We start from the raw sequence: 22,092 nt of genomic DNA on the forward strand, positions 1-22,092 counted from the left end.
TGCCACAGGAAGCAAACCAAACAATGCAATGCTGGATCTCCTTTTGCTGCAGGAGGGAACAATTCCTGTCCTTTCTCCAAGGCCATTCAAAACTCCATCCCTCCCAACATTTTCCACTTGCATCACAAATCACAGCCCTCAGGCTTGTCCCATTTCAGGTCAGCCACTCTCCATGACCCAGACCACTTCTTTAACCCATAGCCCTCATCTCCTCCAGATGTTTTCTGAAGTTTGTCATTTGCATCAGACCTGAGGCAGGAAGAAGGTCACAGAATCATAGTATGGGTTGGAAGGGATGCTAAAGATCAGCTAGGGGATGAGCTAGGGACACTTCCCACCAGACCAGGTTGGTCAGAGTCCCACACAGCCTTCCAGGGAGGGATGATAGCTTACAAGTCAGACACCTTCCCAGGGACATAAAAAGCAGAATCAAGCCACCCTTGGTCCAAGGCACTGTCATGTGGAGCATGCTGCCACTCCTCTGCCTGCCTCACCCCAGCCCTGCTGCTTCTCCTCAAAGCAGCACAGCTGTGAGAGGTTATCTGCTGCAGCACATCTGGGCAGACCCAAACATGCAGTGACAGTTGGTGTCCAGGGACAAGAGCTCATCCAGCTGGAGGCTCATCCCTGCCACTGACACTTGCTGTGCACTGCTTTGCCTCCTTGTGCTGTTTCCACATAGAACAAGAAAGGCAGCACTGCTATGTCTGTGTTACCTTTGCATCCACTCATTTACTGCCTGGCTGCTGCTGACTGGACAGAGGGCAGGGCTTTTCCTTCCTTAGAACCACAGAATTGTCAGGGCTGGAAGGGACCTCAAGGCTCTGCCAGCCCCAGCCCCCTGCCATGGGCAGGGACACCTCACACCGCAGCAGGTTGCTCACAGCCACTTCCAGCCTGGCTGCAAACACCTCCAGGCAGGAGGCTGCCACCACCTCCCTGGGCAGCCTGTGCCAGGCTCTCACCACCCTCATGGGCAACAACTTCTTCCTCACAGCCAATCTCAATCTCCCCACTTCTAGTTTTGCTCCATCCCCCCCAGTCCTATCACTCCCTGACACCCTCAAAAGTCCCTTCCCAGCTTTCCTGTAGCCTCCTTCAGATCCTGGAAGGCCACAATTAGGCCTCCTGGGAGCCTTCTCCTCTCCAGCAGCTAAGAGATACATGAGAGATTGTTCCTCTGCTTTGTCATCTTCCTCTCTGACTGCTGGTCTGGAACTCACAAAGCAACTGAGGAGACTGTTCCCTTTCTAGGGCCCAGGGTTAGACCTTGAGCAAACCTCTTTCTTGGCTACAAAACTCCTCCTTGGCCACACCATCAGAGCTTCTGCAGGGCTGTGACAAATAATCACAGCAGCTATAGGATATCTCTAGGGGAGAACAGTGACTGTGGGGTCTAAAAGGACATTGACTGCAACATCAGGAGAAAAGATGTGCTTCAACATTGTGCTCCAGGCAAGAAAAGGTAAGAAGTCTTGGCCTGAGCTGCTGCTGAAAGTTGCCCTGCTGGAGTCCATGCTCCTGGCAAGTACATAACTGTGTTCATATCAACCTTCCTGTGAGGAAAAAACATCACCCTGCTCATGCCAAGGGGGCAGTTTCCTGATTTCTACTGGATTAGAACATCTCACATTAGCCAGATCAAAGTAAACATTTCCCCTGACAAATGACTTCCTTCAGCTGGGCAGAAAAGAATGAAGATGAAAACAAAACAAAGAAAGAAACAACAACAAAAACCACACTCAAAAAAGGAAGAGCAAAAGCCACAGATGATGAAAAGTAGAAGAGGAGCAGCAGGCAGCCAAGAGAGGGCAGAGATTGTCTCAGCTGGGCATGCAGAGGAGCTGGCCAGCAGAGCAGAGTGCCAGGGGCTGGGGAAGGTGAAGTCTCTGCTTGGCTTTGCTGCAGTCCCTCAGACACCAGAGGAGAAGAGGCCCAGCCTGCAAGGGCCACTGCGTTCCACCGGCACTTGACACACGGCATGGGTCGCTTCCCCTCGCTGCAGCTTGCCAAGCATTGCTCTGTGGCCTGGGCGTGGACTCAGGGAGCACTGCACCTCCCCAGCAGAGGCTGAGAGCTGGCCCAGGGTCTCACTTTGCAGGCTGGAGCTTTCCTGTCACCACACATTCACTGCTGCAGGGTTCAACACCCTCAGCTCCTCGAGGAGGCCCCAGACCCTGGGGCTCCCTCCATGCACTGCAGTCCTGCCTGCAGCAGCCTGCATTTGCTGCTGCTCTGGGCAAGGTGGAGGCCTCCTAGACAGCTGCCTCCAGCTCTGGTCCTGGTTCCAGCAGAGACCAGCCTGTGCCCTGGAGCGTGGGATCTGGTCCAATGCTCCAACGCTATTAGGAAGCTTTCAGGCTGTTAGGCATTCTCCTGACATGCAGACACCCTGCCCAGCAGGATGCCCCCTCTAGAGCAGGCCTTGTGCCAGTCACCAACCATTAACACCTCCACATCAGAGGTGTTCACAGCCACATGTCCATCTGCAGGAAGCCAAAGGCCACTTGGGTTTTGCTTCCACCAGGAGATGATGAAAAGAAAAGGTCAGGGTGGGTTCAGGACTGAGAGGTCAACTTTTGTTACAAGAAGGCCTTTTCCTCCATGCCCTGTGAGCAGCAGTGCACAAACCTCTCTGGGAGCCCAAACCTTCACTGCAGCAGGGACATCCTCCAGGGGAGCCTGCTCCTGCCAGCTGGGGGTAGGCAGCTTGCCTGCCAGTGTTTCACCCAGGGGCTTATTCTCAGGCTTATGGTGCACCTGCTCCTGCTTGGACAGAAACAGCCCTGGGGGGAAGCATGGCTTGGAGACTCGTAGGTCTGAGCTATTCTGGGAGGAAAAGAAAAGGAAAGGTAGGCAGGGCCAGGCAGTCAGCTGCTGGCTGAGCCTGCCAGCCCTCAGAGCCAAACTGGCAAGCAAAGTGCATGCCTGGAGGTAACTCACTTCTGTCAGCTGCTGCACCTGCACCACAGCCACAGCTCACACCAGACACTGGGGGAAAGATTGCTGCTGGCTCCAGCTTCATGTCCTGCAGTGAAAAGTTCACAGGATGAGACTGGAGATGAAGAAGAAATTCATGACAGTGAGGGTGGGGAGACTCTGGCACAGGCTGCCCAGGGAGGCTGTGGCTGCCTCCTGCCTGGAGGTGTTCAGGGCCAGGCTGGATGAGGCCTGGAGCAGCCTGTGCTGGTGGAAGGTGTCCCTGTCCATGGCAGGGGGTTGGTGCTGGATGAGCTTTGAGGTCCCTTCCAACCCAACCCATTCTATGAGACAAAATGCTCTTGTTTAGGTCCTTTGACACCCCCAGCTCTGCTGGAAGAAGTGCCTGCCTTCCCCCTGGCCAGCTCTGACCTGAAGCCATCCCAGGCAAAATCCTTGCTGCCCTAAATGGAGCCAGGATTTCATTCCCTGGCCCTGCAAAGGCTCAGGGCTCTGCAGTTTCTCTTCAGTAAGATCTGTGGCTCTGAGAAAGCTTTGCTCTAAGTTATTCCTTAGGTATTTGCCCAGCAGCTGCTAATGGTTGTACAGAGTGAGTTGGATTGCACCAAGCAGCACTGGACCAGCTCACCTGGCAGCCCTGCACAGAGCCCTGTCCTCCAGACAGCTCTTCAGCAGAGAGGCAGCATGCAGAAGGCTGCAGCCATGCTCCTTCTGCAGGGATCCTTACAGATACAAACTGTGTGCAAATTTAATAGCACCAGGGGAGCTGAAAATCAGAAATAATCACCTCTGCCTTGACTCAGGGTGCAGGGGGCACAGCAGAGCTGAGAGGAGACAAGCAGGGACCCTCCCTCTCCCTGATCAGAGGTGAAGCTGAGCAGAGGAGGGATTTAAAGCCTTACAGTGCCAGAAGGAATAGCCACATGCTCTGGTTTCCAGGTTGTGCTGCAAGGTCTCAGCAGAAATGGTAATAAACCTGCAAATAAAGTCCCATAGCCACTGAGGAATTCTTTCCTTCAGCTGGACAGCAAAGAGTGAAAAGGAAAACAAAACAAAACAAAAATGAGGAGGAAAAGGCACAGAGACAAAAGTAGAAGAGGAGCAGAAGGCAGCCAAAAGAGAACACTGTCAGTAGTGAATGGAATGGAATGGAATGGAATGGAATGGAATGGAATAGAATAGAATAGAATAGAATAGAATAGAATAGAATAGAATAGAATAGAATAGAATAGAATAGAATAGAATAGAGAATAACAGGTTGGAAAATACCTCAGAGATCATCCAGTCCAACCTCTCACCCAGCACCATCTGAGCAACCAAACCATGGCACCAAGGGCCTCAGCCAGGCTCTTTCTAAACACCTCCAGGGTTGGGGACTCCACCACCTCCCTGGGCAGCACATCCCCAGGGCCAATCTCTCTTGCTGGGAAGAACTTTCTCCTCACCTCCAGCCTAAACCTCCCCTGGCACAGCTTGAGACTGTGTCCTCTTGTTCTGCTGCTGGCTGCCTGGGAGAAGAGACCAACCCCCAGCTGGCTCCAACCTCCCTTCAGGGAGTTGCAGAGAGCAAGAAGGTCTCCCCTGAGCCTCCTCTTCTGCAGGCTAAGCAACCCCAGCTCCCTCAGCCTCTCCTCACAGGGCTGTGCTCCAGACCCCTCCCCAGCTTTGTTGCCCTTCCCTGGACACCTTCCAGCAGCTCAACCTCTTTCCTACCCTGGGAAGCCCAGAAGAGAAATAGAATCATAGAACATTAGAGGCATCTCCAGAGATCTCCCAGTTCAAGCCCTTGCCAGAGCAGGGCACCCAGGGCAGGGCACACAGAGCACATCCAGGTGGGGCTGGAAAGGCTCCAGAGCAGGAGGCTCCACAACCTCTCTGGGCAGCCTCCCCAGGGCTCTGCCACCCTCACACCAAAGAAGTTTCTCCTCCTGATGAGCTGAAACCTTCTCTGTTCCAGTTTGTCTCCACTGGTCCTTGGCTCATTGCTGTGCACCACCCACAAGAGCTTGGCCCCCTCCCCTTGCCCCCCAAGGGCAGCTATTGATAGACATTGATCAGATCCTCTCAGCCTTCTCTTCTCCAGACTCAACAGCCCCAGGGCTCTCAGTCTCTCTTCCCAGGGGAGATGCTCAAGTCCCCTAAGCATCCTCCTGGCTCTCCCTTGGACTCTCCCCAGCAGGTCTCTGTCTCTCTGGAACTGGGGAGCCCAGAACTGGCCACAGGATTGCAGCTGTGGTCTGAGCAGGGCAGAGCAGAGGGGGAGCAGAACCTCCCCAGCCCTGCTGGCCACACTTCCCTTGCTGCACCCCAGGACCCCATTGGCTCTCTTGGCCCCCAGGGCACATTGCTGTCCCATGCAGAACTTGCTGCCCAGCAGCACTCCAAGGCCTTGCTCCCTGGAGCTGCTTCCCAACAGGGCAGCCTCTGACCTGTCCTGGTGCCTGCTCTTGTTCCTGCCCAGCTGCAGGACCCTGCACTTGTTCTTACTGAACTTTATAGAGCTGAATATAGAGCTCCACAGCAATACTTCATTGGTTCAGACAGAGTGTAAAGAATGGAGACCAAAATGGCCAGCACTGCATGGGGGCTTCATTCCCAGACTGAGAGGAAAGGCCTTCAGGAGGATGGAGCCTGCCTGTGTACAAGGAGTGCCATGGAAAGGAGAAGGACTGCTGGGGACAAGGGACTGCTGGGGAAGTTCCCATTGGACTGCAGAAGAAAATCTTTCCCCATGAGAACAGTCAGGCACTGAAATCATCTCCCAAGGGGAGCAGTAGAGTCTCTTCCCTTGGACAGTTTTCAGTCCTAGCTTGCCTGGGTGCTGGGGCAGCTCATTGCAGCTCCACCATCACCTAGAAAGGTTGGGGCAGGTGGTCCTTGGGGTCCCTTCTAAGCTGGCACTCTGTGATTAATATCCTCCCCCTCACTAAATGGTTTAACTGGAATTGGAGAGGTTTGCTGGCCTGCTGAGGGCTCACATGGTTCTTTATGTTCTCAAATCTTCCTTTCATTTGGGCTTCTGGCTGAAAGAAAGGCAAGCACTCAACATTCAGTTAGGCTGGCAGGGCAAGTTCTGCACAGCTGTCAGATGACTTCACCTGGGTTTGCATCCTTTCTTCCTGCAAGCACTGATGCCTGGCATGATGGAGGAGATCAAGTGAGCCACACAGGGGGCATCAGGAGTTTTAATGTCCTTTTGTCTTCAAAGCTTAAGAGAATTTGAAATGAGGCTTTTTGTTTTGACACAATTTAAATCCCAGGTACAGGAAGGACAGGGACCTGATGGAGCAGGGCCACAAAAGTGATCTTGGGGCTGGAGCACCTCTGCGACAAGGCCAGGCTGAGGGAGCTGGGGCTGTTCAGCCTGGAGAAGAGAAGGCTTCAGGCAGACCTAACAGTGACCTTCCAGTACCGGAAGGGGCTACAAGAAGGCTGCAGAGGGACAGTTCCCAAAGGCCTGCAGGGACAGGCCCAGGGGCAAGGGTTTGAAATGAGAGCAGAGCAGATTGAGATTGGATGTGAGGAACAAGTTCTGCACCAGGAGGCTGCTGGAGCACTGCCACAGGTTGCCCAGGGAGGTGGCTGAGGCCCCAGCTCTGGAGATACTCCAGGTGAGGCAGGACAGGGCTCTGGGCAGCCTGATCCAGTGGAGGATGTCCCTGCTGAATGCAGGGGGTTAGACTGGATGAGCTTGGAGGTCCCTTCCAGCCCAGCCCATTCTGTGTGTAAATGGTGCAGATGTGTGAGACAGATTTTACCCCAGAGATGCCATCCTGACCCCCTTAGGCCTGAGTCAGATGGGCTCAGGGCAGCACTCCCTCCCTCAGCACACCTGGCCCTGCTCCCCTGCAGGGCTTCTTTGCACCCTCTGAGGACATTCACTCTTTCTTTCTGACAATCTTTCTCCCCCCTGCACTTGCAGGATGAACCTGGGGCAGTCTCAGCCAGGAAGCTCTGCCAGAGCAGCCCTGGCAAAGGGCAGAGGAGCAGTGTGCCGTGCACGTGTCAGCACTGCTTGCCAGCTCATTAGAGGAGACAGGGCAGGATAAGCAGGGACATGATAGTGGCACTTTGAAGTAAGCATCTTAGGAGCATTCTGTGCCTTGAGTTCCCTGCTGCACACACAAAGCCAGCCAGCTGCTTGTTCAAAGCATGTTTGCTGGGGATTAACACTCCTGTAGAGGATGCATGCTCCCTAAGCCCCCTTTAATCTGCTTTTAATGATCAGCTGGCATGCAATTAGCCACCAATCAGGAGCTGCCAAGCCTACAGTCCAAGTGCACTCCAGAGAGTTGTTTCAAACCATTCCTGAAATATTTCTGAGCTAATGGCACCAACGTTTTCATTCAGAGACACAGAAATGCTCCCAGGCTCTGCTTTCCACTGCCCCTCAGTGCAGAAGTGCTGATTGGAGCAATCCTCTCTGCCCTTTCAGATTGATCCCTCCTGGTTCTTAGCAGGTGACAATGGGCCCCTCCCCACCTTTGCTCCCATCCACCCCAGAAGCATTTTCTCCTCTTCTTGCCAGTGCTCCAAGGACTTTGGAAAGTTGACAACATTGAGGGCTGGGGAGTGAAGCAGTAAGTAAAGGAACCCTGTTCCCTTGAGTTTTCTCACTGAAACCCTTGCAGGTGACATTGATGGGTGGGAAAAAGTTGTCTGAGGTTGTCACCACTGCATCAGGGCTCATGGCTGCACCACCCTGAGCAGCTGTGCTTGCACACTGAGCATTCATTTTTTAAGGCAAGCAACTGGGCAATAACTTCTCCTGCCAGTGATTACTGCCAAGTCTGGGTCAAGCTGCAGCCCAGTTGAGCAGCTGTGTGCTGCTCCCCAGGCTGCTTTGGCACAGCTCTCAAGCACTGACCTTCAGCCCCTGGAGCACAGGGACTGCTCTCATGGATTGATAGGTTCATGGAATGGGTTGGGCTGGGAGGGGCCCTAAAGATCATCCTGTTCCAACCCCCTGCCCTGGGCAGGGACACCTCCCAGCAGCCCATTGGACCTCAAGGCCTCATCCAGCCTGGCCTTCAACACCTCCAGGCAGGAGGCAGCCACAGCCTCCCTGGGCAGCCTGTGCCAGAGTCTCACCACCCTCACTGCCAAGAATTTCTTCCTCAATCTCCCCTCTCCCAGCTCAAAGCCATTGTTCCTCATCCTGGCACTCCCAGCCCTTGCCCCTTCTTCTCAGCTCTCCTGGAGCCCTTCAGGTACTGGAAGGCTGCTCCAAGGTCTCCCTGGAGCCTTCTCTTCTCCAGGCTGCACAGCCCCAGCTCTCCCAGCCTGTCCCCACAGGGGAGGTTCTGCAGGCCTTGTTGTGTCCTCCTCTGGCCCCCCTCCAGCAGCTCCAGGTCCCTCTTATGCTGGGGCCCCAGGAACTGGACACAGTGCTCCAGGTGGGGTCTCAGCAGAGCAGAGCAGCCCAGAGCAGTGTTCTGCCATTGGATAACTACAAACTGATCCCTCCCTGGCTCACAGCCACAGGGCTTGGATCTGCTCTGTTATTTGCAGCTATCTTCAGTCCTTTCCATTTCTGCCTCTGAGGGTCCAGGATCAGGGCTGACATCTGTGAGTCTGCTGAGAGGTTTGGGCAGGTGCTTGAGAAGAAGAAAGCAAATTAATGATAATTGTTGAAATCAAATTGTTTCTTACCCTGCTGTGCTTCTCTGAGCTCTATCAGAGCTCAACAGGCTCCAAACCCCACAGAGCAAACAAAACCAGTCAGAGAATATTTAGGGGCAAGAAATACATTCCCAGAGGCATGTTGAGAAATGAATGGCAGCTGCTACCTCAGCCTGTGCTGACTGATGAGTTGCTGTTTCCTTTGCAAGAGGCTGCTGCTCTCTGCTTCCTGAGAAGAAAAGGAAAAGCAAAGCTTGGCATACTCTATAGGAACCCCTCATTGGTTTCTGAAGACTTCATTCTTTCAGCCATTCTGTCACCCTTGTTCATCTGAGGAGCTGAGGAGACAGGAGCAGTTTCTCCCAGCCAGGTTGCAAGGATTTGCTCCTCTGTCCCTGATGAGGAAATCCTCTTCTGCAGTTCCACAGCACTTCCTCTGCTGCTCAGCTGAGCTTCCTGGGGGTGAGAATAAACAACCACAAAGTAAAAGCAAGTCCTCTTGCCATGCCTCTGATCCCTGTCTGAAGGCTGAGCTTAAAAGCAAATAGCTAAGGCCCTCACACTTGGAATTTGCATCAACTCATGCAGTACAGATCCTGTGCTTCACAGGTGGCAGACTTGAAACTGAAGCCAGAAACAGGGGCACAGGCAGCCTGCTGTGGCTCTGTGGCTTGTGCAAGGTAACACAGGAAGCCTGGGGCAGAGCTTTTCAGTTAGGCTTCTGTGGTGTCTTAAAATTCCTCCCCCCAACCCACCACAGCTTCCCATCACTCTGATCATCCTCAGTGCTATCACCAGAGGGATCACTCCAAGCATCCAACACATATTTGGAGGGGAAGTAGGAGATAGCTGCTAGTTATAAAATACAGGATATGATTGAGAAGTAACCAAGCCCTGTGCTCTCCAGCTGGCACCTACACAACAAACATGAGCTCTGCTTTCTTATCAGGTGCAGTGAAAGAGGTTATTGGTTGTGGACATGTGCAAACCATGCACACAAACACAGAATCACAGAGCCACAGAACTCTGGAGGTTGGGAGAGACCTCTGAGATCACCAAGTCCAAGCCCTCCCCCAGAGCTCACAGCCCTGCTGCTGAGCCACAGCCCTCAGCACCACATCCATGCAGCTCTGAAACCCCTCCAGGGATGGGGACTGCAGCACCTCCCTGGGCAGCCTGGGACAGTGCCTGAGAGCCCTTGCTGGGAAGAGATTGCTCCTGATAACCAACCTGATGTATGTCACAGACTGGGCAATAAAACCAACACCACTGAGCCTTCAACAGTCTGAAAATTGCTTTCTCCAGAAAAAGAACTGAGGAAGTGTGAGACAGTGTGAGTCACTGTGAGGAAGTGCAAGGAAGTGTCAGGAAATGGGAGGAAGTGTAAGGCAGTTGGCTGTCAGTGCTCTCCTTGCCCTGCCTGCAAAAGGATGGCTTCCCCTGGCTGTGCTCTAGGGCTCAGCACCTAAGGGAGAAGCTCTCCTGACTGGAGTGGTCTTCATCACCAAACATCCCTGCTGGCTTCATCACACAGCCCTGCTGTGGAGGGCCATGCTGAGAGTGGCAATGGAGCTTGTGCAGCAGCCTCACACTGCTGTGCACCTGCCCTGAGCCTCCCCAGCCTGCTGCCTGCAGCCAGACAATGTCTGTGTAGGGAGAAGGCTCCTAGCCATGGCTGCAGCTGAGGGCTACTGCTCTGAAGGGACCTCAAACACAGGCCACAGCCATTCACAGGGCAAAGCAGAGTAAGTCACAGGAACACAGAATTAACCAGGTAGGAAAAGGCCTTCAAGATCAGCAAGCCCAACCTGCCACCCAGCACCACCACATCAGCCAAATCATGGCACTGAGTGCCTCAGCCAGACTTGGTTTAAGCCCCCCCAGGGATGGTGACTCCACCACCTCTCGGGGCAGCACATCCCAATGGCCAAACATTTCCCTAAGTCCTCTTGACTGCCTCCTCTAGAGAGGAGCCAAGCATGTGAGAAGGCACAGCCAGCCCGGCAGAGGCACAGCGAAGGGACAGCTCTGCCATGAAACTGCACTCCTGCAGCGCTGGAACCAAACCAAACACGGCTGAAGAAAGCTCTGCTCTGAAACTCGCCAGGAAGGGGCTGCTGGGGTCTCCTCTGGTCACACAGCACAGTGAGAGCCCAGGAGAACTCAGTGTCCCTGCTCGGGCTGCCAAGGGCCATGGTAAACAACTGGAGGCTGCTGATAGCGCAGTGCCCTCCTTGGCCTCCCCAGCAGCCCTGCACTGCTCTCTGGGAAGAAGAAAACATTTCCTGCCTGGGTACATAACAGGGGAGGGCAAACGGTCTGCAATGACCTGAGACAAAGGCAGAGCTTTTGTTTTGTTTTCTCTGGTTTTAATGAGGCTCAGGGAATAATAATGGCTCAGGATAGCAGCAAATGGAGCAGTCGGGCTTCTTGCCCTGCTTCTCAGAGGGCAGAAAACAACCTCCCTGCGCTGCTGGCTGCTGTTTCCCTTACAGCTAACTCACTTCTCAAGTGCTCATTCTAGCAGGGTGCTCTTGCTCATCAGAGACTTTCCATTAAATAAAAGTCCTTCAAGCATTGAGGTTTTTCCTTTAGCACAGAATCAGAGTGCCAGGGGCTGGAAGGAACCTCCAAAGCTTCTCCAGTCCAGCCCCCTGCCAGAGCAGGGTCACCCAGGGCAGGGCACACAGAACACATCCAGGCAGCTCTTGAATCTCTCCAGAGAGGAAACTCCACAACCCCCCTGGGCAGCCTGCTCCAGGCCTCTGTCACCCTCACAGCAAAACAATTTCTCCTGTTTCCACGACACTTCCTCTGCCTCAGCTTCCAGCACTGCCCCTTGTGCTGGCATTGGGCATCCCCCAGCAGAGCCTGGCTCCAGCCTCTGGGCACTCCCCCTGCACATCTTGATCACCAGCAAGGAGGTCACCCTCAGGCTCCTCCTCTCCAAGCTACAGAGCCCCTTTCTGTCAAGGGTCTTGCAGTTGCCTTTTCATAGAATCCAACACTGGCTTGAGTTGGAAGAGTCCTTAAGGACCCTCCTGTTCCATGGGCATGGACATCTCAGGCGCTGCTCAGGGCCTCATCCAGCCTGGCCTTGAACACTCCCAGGGATGAGGCATCAACTCCACCTCTGGGCAGCCCAACCCAGTGCCTCACTACCCTCACAGTAAAGAGCTTGCCCCTGTGTCCAGCCTCTCCTCAGGACATGCCTGCACAGCTGCAGCTGGAGCAGCCACAGCAGTGTGCGGAGCAGCCAGGGCCAGGACCTGACCTGATCAACACCGAGACAAGCACAGGGGAACAGCACAGCCATCCCCAGCCTCAGGAACAGTCAGTCTGATGCTTGTCAATTATTTCACACATGAAACCGTTTGGTGTTTGAAGAGGCATGATTTATTCAATGGAAGGGCCTGAATTTAACTGGTCAGAGCCAGAGGGGCCAGCGTTTGGAGCAGCTGCTGGAGGTCCCCAGCAGAAGCAAGAGGCCTGACCTTGACCTTCCACTGGCATCTCTTTTCGCTCAGCTGGCTTGCACAGGACTTTTAAGACCACTGCTCAGTGAACAGGATCCAGGGCTGATGTTTTGATTGCATTCAGAAGTCTTTTCTTTGTGTGTGTATGTAACCGAAGAACACAGACAAAGACATTCACCTCCTGCTTCTCAGCCCAGCCTTCCCTCGGGGACAACATCAGGAGCCACAAGTTTCCACTTCCCTCAGCTCTTAGCTGTGAGGAGAAGTAAAAGCAAGAGGCACACATGGGATGATTCAATATGGAGAAGAGAAGGCTCCCAGGAGACCTAATTGTGGCCTTCCACTATCTGCAGGGGGCTCCAGGAAAGCTGGGGAGGGACTTTTGAGGGTGTCAGGGAGGGATAGGACTGGGGGGGATGAAGCAGAACTAGAAATGGGGAGATTGAGATTGGCTGTGAGGAAGAAGTTGTTCCCCAGGAGGGTGGTGAGAGCCTGGCACAGGTTGCCCAGGGAGGTGGTGGAAGCCTCCTGCCTGGAGGTGGCTCCAGGCTGGAGGTGGCTGTAAGCAACCTGCTGTGGTGTGAGGTGTCCCTGCCCATGGCAGGGGGTTGGGACTGGCTGAGCCTTGAGCTCCCTTCCAACCCTGGCAGCTCTGTGATTCTGCTTTCACATCTCTGAAATCCAGGACTGCTTCCAAACAGCTGAAGGGAGCTGCAGCAGTGTAGCTCTAACAGGAGGGAGGACACAAGAGATGCAGAGCACTGCTGTGGCTGTTGGCAGGAAGAGTTCCACCTTCTTGTGTGTTTGTTCTTGGCAGCTTGACTCTCTGCCTGGTGTCTTTTCTCATGCTGGATTTCCCAGCTATGGCAGCCCCTGCTTGTTTATTGTTGTTGCTGACACCCACTCCCAGGCTCATTGTTTTGTGCTGATGAGGTCAGGAAGCCTTGGTAGCTGGTGAGCTTTGAGCTCAGCACTGAGAGAAGGCCAACACTTTCTCCTCCTTTAGGCCAAAACTGCAACCCTTCTATAAATCTCTGGGTTATTTCCTCTCAGGAGTCATCAGAAACAAATGGGAACCACTAATAACAAGTGTTGTATTTCTCTGTTCAGCTCTGCACTCTCAGGAGCCCCTTTGCTCCCCAGGTTTTCTGGCACAGGGAGCACTTTGGAGCAGTGCCAGCAGCCGGGGGCATGCAGCATTGTCTCTTCCTTCAAAGCCCAGCTCTGGTCCTCCAGTACCACCCAGATCTAGAGAAGGACTCCTCTCACCCAACCAGTCCCAGCTGATGGCAGCTGATCCAACTGACTCCTTTGGTTTCTTCTGTGGTTGAAAGAGAGAAACCACTTTGTGAAGCACCTTGCACCTGCAGGTCAGTGAGCTGGTCAGTCAGGCAATGAGCTGACTGGGTGGCAGCTTACAAGCAGCAGTGGATAAATGAGTGAGGTGAATTCTGGTCACAGGATCTGAGGTCCCCAAGCACACAGTGAACAGAAAAGGTTAACAGCAGGAGCAGTGTCTGGAAAAGGAGAGAGGATAAACTGCACTGCAGATTCTTATCATACCTTGTGAGAAGAGAGAATCAGAACCACAGAGTTGTTTGGGTTGGAAAAGGCCTCTGAGAGCATCCAGTCCAACATCAACCCAACCCCACCATGGCCACCAAACCATGGTCACAGGTGCCATGGCCACACCTTTCTGGAACCCCTCCAGGCATGGGGACTCCACCACCTCCCTGGGCAGCCTCTGCCAGTCCCTGACCACTCTGGTGGCAAAGTTGTTCTTTGTCTCCAACCTAACCTTCATTCCTCAGTCATCCTGCCCTGTGCTCAGCACTGCTTAGGCCACACCTTGAGTCCTGTGCCCAGTTCTAGGCTCCTCAGTTCAAGAAGGACATTGAGAGACTTGAAGGTGTCCAGAGAAGGGCAAGGAGGCTGGGGAGGGGTCTGGAGCACAGCCCTGGGAGGAGAGGCTGAGGGAGCTGGGGTTGCTTAGCCTGCAGAAGAGGAGGCTCAGGGGAGACCTTCTTGCTCTCTGCAACTCCCTGAAGGGAGGTTGTAGCCAGGTGGGAGTTGGTCTCTTCTCCCAGGCAGCCAGCAGCAGAACAAGAAGACACAGTCTCAAGCTGTGCCAGGGGAGGTTTAGGCTGGAGGTGAGGAGAAAGTTCTTCCCAGCAAGAGAGATTGGCCCTGGGGATGTGCTGCCCAAGGAGGTGGTGGAGTCCCCATCCCTGGAAGTGTTTAGGAAGAGCCTGGATGAGGCCCTTGGTGCCATGGTTTGGTTGATCAGATGGTGAGAGGTTGGACTGGATGATCTCTGAGGTCTTTTCCAACCTGTTATTCTCTATTCTATTCTATTCTCCCCTGGCACCATTTCAGGCCATTTCCTCTCCTTCTGTCACCTGATACTAGAGAGAGAAGACCAACCCCCACTGCCTCCAACCTCCTCTCAGGGTGCTGCAGAGAGCAATGAGGTCTCCCTCATCCTCCTCTTCTCCAGGCTGAACACCCCCAGCTCCCTCAGCTGTTCCTCCCCAGCCCTGTTCTCCAGATGCTTCCCCAGCTCTGTTGCCCACTCTCCACCCTCCAGTGTATGCAGAGCTAACCTGGCATTGTAGCTCTCTCTGCAGTGTGCCCAGCCAGAGCCTGAGGTCACAGTGCACAGGTCCAGCTGTCCACACAGCTGCAATGGCCTGCATCACAGTGAGGATGCAGCACAAGAAGACTCCTCAAAAGCTGAGGAGTGTCATGGGATTTCCACAGCAGCTCTGCTGGCCTGGCAGGCCAATGCCCAGGGAGCAGCCTTCTATTCTTAGCAAATACAGTGCTGGACAAAAAGGTCAGAAGAAGACAAAAGGGCAGCTGGGAACAGAGGGGCTGCAGGCACAGTTGGGCTGGCAGCCAGCTGGGTGCTGCAGGAGCAGTGCAGCAGCTTTCTGGATGTGTGATTGACTCTGAGTTGTCAGTGTGGTGCCAGGAGAGAGGCTGAGAGTCCTCTGCTCCACAGAGAGCAGTGTGGGATGGAGAGCAGCAGGCCTTCTGCAGAGGTGCTGCAGGAACCTCAGTCACACAGTGCTGAAGCCTGTCCTGATCCTGCCATCAGGCACAGTGCTGCTCAGCCACTGCTGCCTGCCTGGAAGAGGGCAGGGCTGGCTGGCACATGGAGTCCTAACAGCGGAGCAAAGGTCTCCAAATGGATCTGACAGACATCAAATGGTCCTTCAGGTTACAGTTAAACCCTCTGTCACTCCTCCCAAGGAGGAAACAGCTTCGGCTCAAAGTGCTGCTAGGAAGAGACTAGGACTGGAAATGCTGCCCTGGAAACGCTGCCCCTGGAAAAACTGCCCCTGGAAATGCTGCCCAGCAGTGCAGCAGAGACCAGCCCCTCCCTGCTCAGCCCCTCCCTGCCAGCCCCTCCCTGCCAGCCCCTCCCTGCTTAGCCCCTCCCTGCTCAACCCGTTCCTGCTCAGCCCCTCCCTGCCAGCCCCTCCCTGCCACGCCCTCGCTGCTCAGCCCCTCCCTTCTCAGCCTCTCCCTGCCAGGCCCTTCCTGATCAACCCCTCCCTGCCAACTTCTCCCTGCTAAGCCCCTCCCTGCTCAGCCCCTCCCTGCCAGCTTCTCCCTCCTCATCCCCTCCCTGCTCAGCCCCTCCCTGGCAGCCCCTCCCTGCTCAGCTCCTGCCTGCTTAGCCCCTCCCTGCCAGCCCCTCCCTGCCAGCCCCTCCCTGCTTAGCCCCTCCCTGCTCAACCCGTTCCTTCTTAGCCCCTCCCTGCCAGCCCCTCCCTGCCAGGCCCTTCCTGCTCAACCCCTCCTTGGCCAGCCCCTCCCTGCTCAACCCCTCTGTGGTGTGTTGAAAGGAAAGGCCCAGCTTCCCCTCCCGCACTAAGAAGAAACAGCCACAGCCAAACTGAACGGGTAGAGCGAGGGGAATCTGCTGTATTTACAGAGCAGTGACCGCAGGGAACTTATGGACACAAATATACAGAATTCACAATATGGACAGAAATATACAGCCAAGAAACAAAACAGAAACCAGGCCCCCCACAGAGGGGCTTCCCCCTGTGCCCCCTTCACCCCCCTACCTCCCTTCTTCCCCAAAGAGGAGTAGAAAGAGCAAAGGGCTGTTAACAAGAACAAAGAAGAGGCCTAAGTATGGGAGGGTTAGGCTTGTTAATGCTTATCTGTTATTTGGCCAGAAGCCCAGAAGCGGTCAGCTAGAAGAGGGAGTGAAGGAAAGGAAACTGAACGGAAGTTCCAGCTGCTCCAGGTCTTAAGATCTTACTCCCACATATTAACCAATGGAATTCGTTTAGAATACAATATATTTACAAACATTCAGCCAGAGTGCCCCTTCCTTAAAGGTACAGCCTCACACGGTCACACTCCACCCCTTCTAAACAATTTCATTGGCTGTTCGCACTGTCCATCCAATCCAGTACAATATTTACAGCTCATTAGTAAAGTTCACAGTCCATTCCGGCTATCCTCAGATGCAGATGATTCAGAAGTCCAAGAAAATCAGGAAACAAGAAAATGGAAACCAGTTTGTCTCTCCACAGACGAAGCGAAGAAAAGGGAAGCAGGAACACAGGGACTCTCAGTTGACTCAGGGCTCTCAGGGCTCTCAGGGTTCGTGCACTGTAGATTCCTCAGGGACTCTTCCTTTGGGTGCGTTGTAGCTGTACAACAGTCTGAAATTAAACTCTCTCAGCTAAAGTTAAATTTCTTTGTGGAATACACTGAATTTGACCATTCTCCTGCATTACCCAATCAGTGTGACCCGGACCTTCTGCTGAAACCACCCCTCGGACAGGTTTAGCCTCTCCTGAGGGCGAAAATACCCAAACAGTTTTACCTAACAGATTCTTTTCTCTAACAACAGGAACTCTATCCCCTTCTACTCTCTGTAGCAGATCTGAATGTGCCGGTCCAGCTCGGTTCACTGAACCTCTACTATTCACCAGCCAGGTTGCTTGTGCTAAATGTTTCTCCCAGTTTTTCAAAGCTCCACCTCCCATGGCTTTGAGAGTGGTCTTCAACAAACCGTTGTAGCGTTCGATCTTCCCTGCAGCTGGTGCGTAGTAAGGAATGTGGAACATCCACTCAATACCGTGCTCTCTTGCCCAGCTCTTTACAAGGTTGTTCTTGAAGTGAGTTCCGTTGTCTGACTCAATCCTCTCTGGAGTTCCGTGTCTCCACAGGATCTGTCTCTCCAGACCGAGAATGGTGTTGCGTGCAGTTGCATGTGGGACTGCGTAAGTTTCCAGCCATCCAGTGTTCGCCTCTACCATAGTAAGCACGTACTGCTTACCAGAACGAGAACGTGGTAGAGTGATGTAGTCAATCTGCCAGGCTTCACCATACCTGTACTTGGACCATCGGTCACCATACCACAAGGGCTTAATTCGCTTTGCCTGCTTAATAGCAGCACAAATGTCACAGTCATGGATGACTTGTGTGATGGCATCCATGGAAATGTCTATGGATCTGTCACGAGCCCATTGGTATGTTGCATCTCTGCCTTGATGTCCTGATGAATCGTGAGCCCACCGAGCTAAGAATATCTCACCTCGGTGTTTCCAGTCGAGATCAAGTTCAGAGTCCTTGTCTACTTGAGAAACTCTTGCAGCTAAATCTGCTTGATGGTTGTGCTGCTGTTCCTCAGTAGCTTTGCTCTTGGGAATGTGAGCATCAATGTGTCTCACTTTCACTGGAATTCTCTCGATTCGATCAGCAATGTCTTGCCACAGGTCGGCTGCCCAGATGGGTTTTCCTTTCCTCTGCCAACCATTCTTTTTCCAGTTCTTTAGCCAACCCCATAGAGCATTGGCTACCATCCATGAGTCGGTGTAGAGATAAAGCTTTGGCCATCTCTCACGTTCAGCCACGTTGAGAGCTAGCTGGACAGCTTTTACCTCTGCAAACTGACTGGATTCTCCTTCTCCATCCTTCGCCTCTGCAACTCGGCGTGTTGGAGTCCACACTGCAGACTTCCACCTTCGCTTGTTCCCGACGAGACGACAGGAACCGTCTGTGAACAAAGCATACTTCTTCTCATCATCTGAAAGGTCATTGTAAGGAGGAGCTTCCTCAGCACGAGTCACTCTCTCCTCTGGAGGTTTAGTACAGTTGGTGCCTTCAGGCCAACTTGAGATCACCTCCACCAGACCAGGTCTTTCAAGATCTCCCATTCAAGCTCTCTGTGTTATCAGAGCCATCCACTTAGACCAGGTGGAATCTGTAGCATGATGTGGTGTGGAACCCTTACCTTTGAACATCCAATTCAAAACTGGCAATCTGGGAGCTAAGAGAAGTTGTGATTCAGTTCCAATCACTTCAGAAGCTGCTTTCACTCCTTCATAGGCAGCTAGAATCTCTTTCTCTGTTGGAGTGTAATTAGCCTCTGAACCTCTGTAACCTCGACTCCAGAAACCAAGAGGTCGTCCACGTGTCTCACCTGGAGCTTTTTGCCACAAGCACCAGGTTGGACCATTGTCACCTGCAGCCGTGTACAAAATGTTCTTAATGTCTGGACCATCTCGGACAGGTCCCAGACCCACTGCTTGAACTACCTCTTGCTTTATCTGGTCAAAGGCTGCTTGCTGTTCAGGTCCCCAGTGGAAACTGTTCCTCTTTCGAGTCACATCATACAGAGGTTTCACAATCTGACTGTATCCAGGAATGTGTAGTCTCCAGAATCCCACTGTCCCCAAGAAACGTAGAGTTTCTTGCTTGCTCGTGGGATTTGCCATGGTAGAGACTCTGTTTACCACACCCACTGGAATGTGTCGGCATCCATCCTGCCACTGCACTCCCAGAAACTGGATCTCTGTGGTAGGTCCTTTCACCTTGTCTCTCTTGATGGCAAAACCTGCATTCAGAAGAATGTCCATGATTTTGTTACCTTTCTCAAAGACTTCCTCAGCAGTTTTACCCCAGACGATGATATCATCGATGAACTGGATGTGTTCTGGAGCACCACCTTCCTCCAGAGCATCATGGATTACTGCATGACAGATGCTGGAGCTGTGGATCCAGCCCATTGGCAGTCTGTTGAAAGTGTACTGGATTCCTCTCCAGGTGAAAGCAAACTGAGGCCTGCATTCCTCTGCTATGGGAATAGAGAAGAAGGCATTAGCAATGTCTATGGTAGCATACCATTTGGCCTCTTTGGATTCCAGCTCATACTGGAGTTCCATCATGTCTGGTACTGCTGCACTCATAGGCGGAGTTACTTCATTCAGGGCTCGGTAGTCCACTGTCAGACGCCAGTCTCCATTCGGCTTTCGCACAGGCCACACTGGACTGCTGAAAGGTGAATGAGTTTTGCCGATGACTTTCTGACTCTCCAACTGACGAATCAGATTCTGAATGGGCAACAAAGAGTCACGGTTGGTTCTGTATTGTCTGTGATGCACAGTCTGAGAAGCAACCAGCAACTTAATGTCCTGAATCTTGTGTTGTCCCACAACTGCAGATTCATCAGAGAGTTCAGGTCTAGCAGACAGCTTCAGTTTTTGTCCATCAATTTCTACAGAAGCTACTCCAAAAGCCCATTTGTAACCTTTAGGGTCCTTGAAACGCCCTTCTCTCAGAAAATCAATTCCCAAAATACAAGGTGCATCAGGTCTGGTCACAACTGTATGCTTCTTCCACTGCTTACCAGTTAAGCTTATATTAACCTCTACCTTACTTAACTCTTGAGATCCACCAGTGACTCCCAGAATAGTTATGGACTCCGATCCCTGATAATTTGATGGCAATATGGTGCACTGAGCTCCTGTGTCAACCAAGGCCCTGTACTTCCGAAAGTGTGAAGTGCCAGGCCACTGGATGTACACATCCCAATAGATTCTGTTATCTCCATTACCCCTCTCCTCCCCCTGGCGGGAGGCAGGGCACCCCTAGTTATGGGGAACATGTCCACAGGTGCAACAAGCACACTGTGCAGTGTTAGAACTGGAGCCACTGTTGGAGCTACTAGAGTTGTCCTGGGGAACTGTGGAAGCAACAGCTACCCTTCTGGTACTGCTACCCCAGCAGAATTCAGCCAGAATGTCCCTTCCTTAAAGGCACAGCCTCAAATGGTCACACCTTCCCTGCCAGACCCTCCCTGGTCAGCCCCTCCCTGCCAGCCCCTACCTGCCAGCCCCTCCCGGCTCAACCCCTCCCTGCTCAGCCCCTCCCTGCCAGCCCCCCCCCGGCTCAACCTTTCCCTGCTCAGCCCCTCCCTGCCAGCCCCTCCCTGCCAGCCCCCCACCGTGGGTCCTGCCCAAGCCTGAGTGTTCAGCTGCCCCCCCCCAGAGCTGTGCCAGCTGTCTGCAGGCTGCCGCTGGGCAGAGTGTGCTCTGCCACAGGGAGCTTCCTGCAGGGTTTTCCCTTCTGCCTTGGGAGCAGCCTGGGATGCTGTTGCCTTCCTGTCGTGCACATGATGGCTCCAAAGGCAGTGTGTGCCTGGGGCCTTCTGTAGCCTCCTGAGGCTGAGGAAGGGAAAAGCCTTAGGGCTCCGTGCAGTGCCACTTTGATCAACCGTCAGAGTCCCCCCAGCCCCAGGCAGGACTGAACCCAGCTGTGCTTGCTGCCAGGAGCTGCACTCACTTCAGCAGCTGCTGGCTAACCTGGAAGCTTCCAGCCAAGGGCTGGACTCTGCTGCTGTGTGCTCTAAGCATCCCTAGGAGCTGGCTTAGGAAAAGGAAGCTGAGGATATGCAGGATTTCCTTTGCAGGTCAGTTGCCTCCAAGCTTTGTCTCCCTCTCCTATTAAAATGGATTGAAAACAACATCCTGTGCTGAGCTCTGATCCCACCTCCAGGAAGGGCACTCTGTGACTTGTGAACTGTTCCATCCCCTCTGTGTTTGTGATGGTTTCTGGCTCTCATGGGGATGTAGTTTCAACTCAGCTTTCTTTGGACTGCTGCTCCACACTAAAGGAGATTATTGCAGCAAAGCTGATAACATCCTGGGCAGCTCAGAGCTTAGACAGTCCTGTGAAGAGACAGAGCCTGAGCCTGTTCCTATGGCTCTCTCTGTCAGGGTCCTGCCCCTGCAAGCACAGAAAGCACCCAGAGCTCTCCTGAGAGCTGTGGCTGAAGAGGAGTGAAGGGAACTGAGAGCTTCCATGGGACATCTGATAATAAATGAACAGCAACAAGAAAGCAGAATGCTGCAGCCCCTGGAAACAGGAGCTGGATCACAGTACCTTACAGATGCTGCAGGTAGTGGGCTGGACCTCTGCACGCACAGCTCCCTGGTTGAACCAGAGACCATCACAGGAGCCAGCAGTCTGCACAGGGCTGTGCCTTTCATCAGGAGCACAAAGCTTCCACTCACCCCTGTGCCCAAAGCCATCCTTTTAGCTCTGGCACTAAGCTTCCCCACAGCTAGCAACCTCCATAGAGAGACAGAGAGGCAGGCAGGGCAGGAGGCGAGGAGACAGACAGACAGACAGACAGACAGAGATTTTCTGCAAGGGGCAAGAGAGCTTCTCAGGGGTGGTAGGTTAGCAAGAAACCCCAACCAACCCCACCACATCTGGAGAAGAGTTTCCAAACCTCTATAACAGACTTGAGCTCTGGCCTGAGCAGTGCCAAGCAGAAGAATGACTGCCCTGCTCCTGCTGCCCACACTGCTTCTGGCCACAGCTGCTCATGCTGAGGTTAGGAGGTGCACTGGGAGCCTGGCTCACAGCCCCACAAGGCTAAGGGGACCCTGGTAGCTGTTTGCCACAGGAGCAGCAGACAGCCCTGAGCTCCTGGTCCTCAAGGTGCAGCTGATGTCCTGCTAGGGAGAAGTTTCTCTGGCCCACAGCCCAGGGTGAATCAAGGGGTGCAGCACAAACCTTTTGCCTTGACTGAGCGTGCTGGGAATGGGCTCTTGGCAGCTTTGCAGGGGACAGCTTTCAGTCCAGGCCTGGCTGAGCAACATGGAGGCCTGAGGTCAAACCTGTAGCCATTCAGGGCAAGATGCCCTCGCTGGGATTCATCCCAGCCCTCCTGCATGCTTTGTGCAGGCAGCCTCTGAGGTGATGTGGAGCAAAGGGAATCTCAGCTCAGAGCTCC

The sequence above is a fragment of the Dryobates pubescens genome, chromosome 28, assembly GCF_014839835.1.
Source record: "Dryobates pubescens isolate bDryPub1 chromosome 28, bDryPub1.pri, whole genome shotgun sequence".
Classification (NCBI taxonomy): Eukaryota; Metazoa; Chordata; class Aves; order Piciformes; family Picidae; genus Dryobates; species Dryobates pubescens.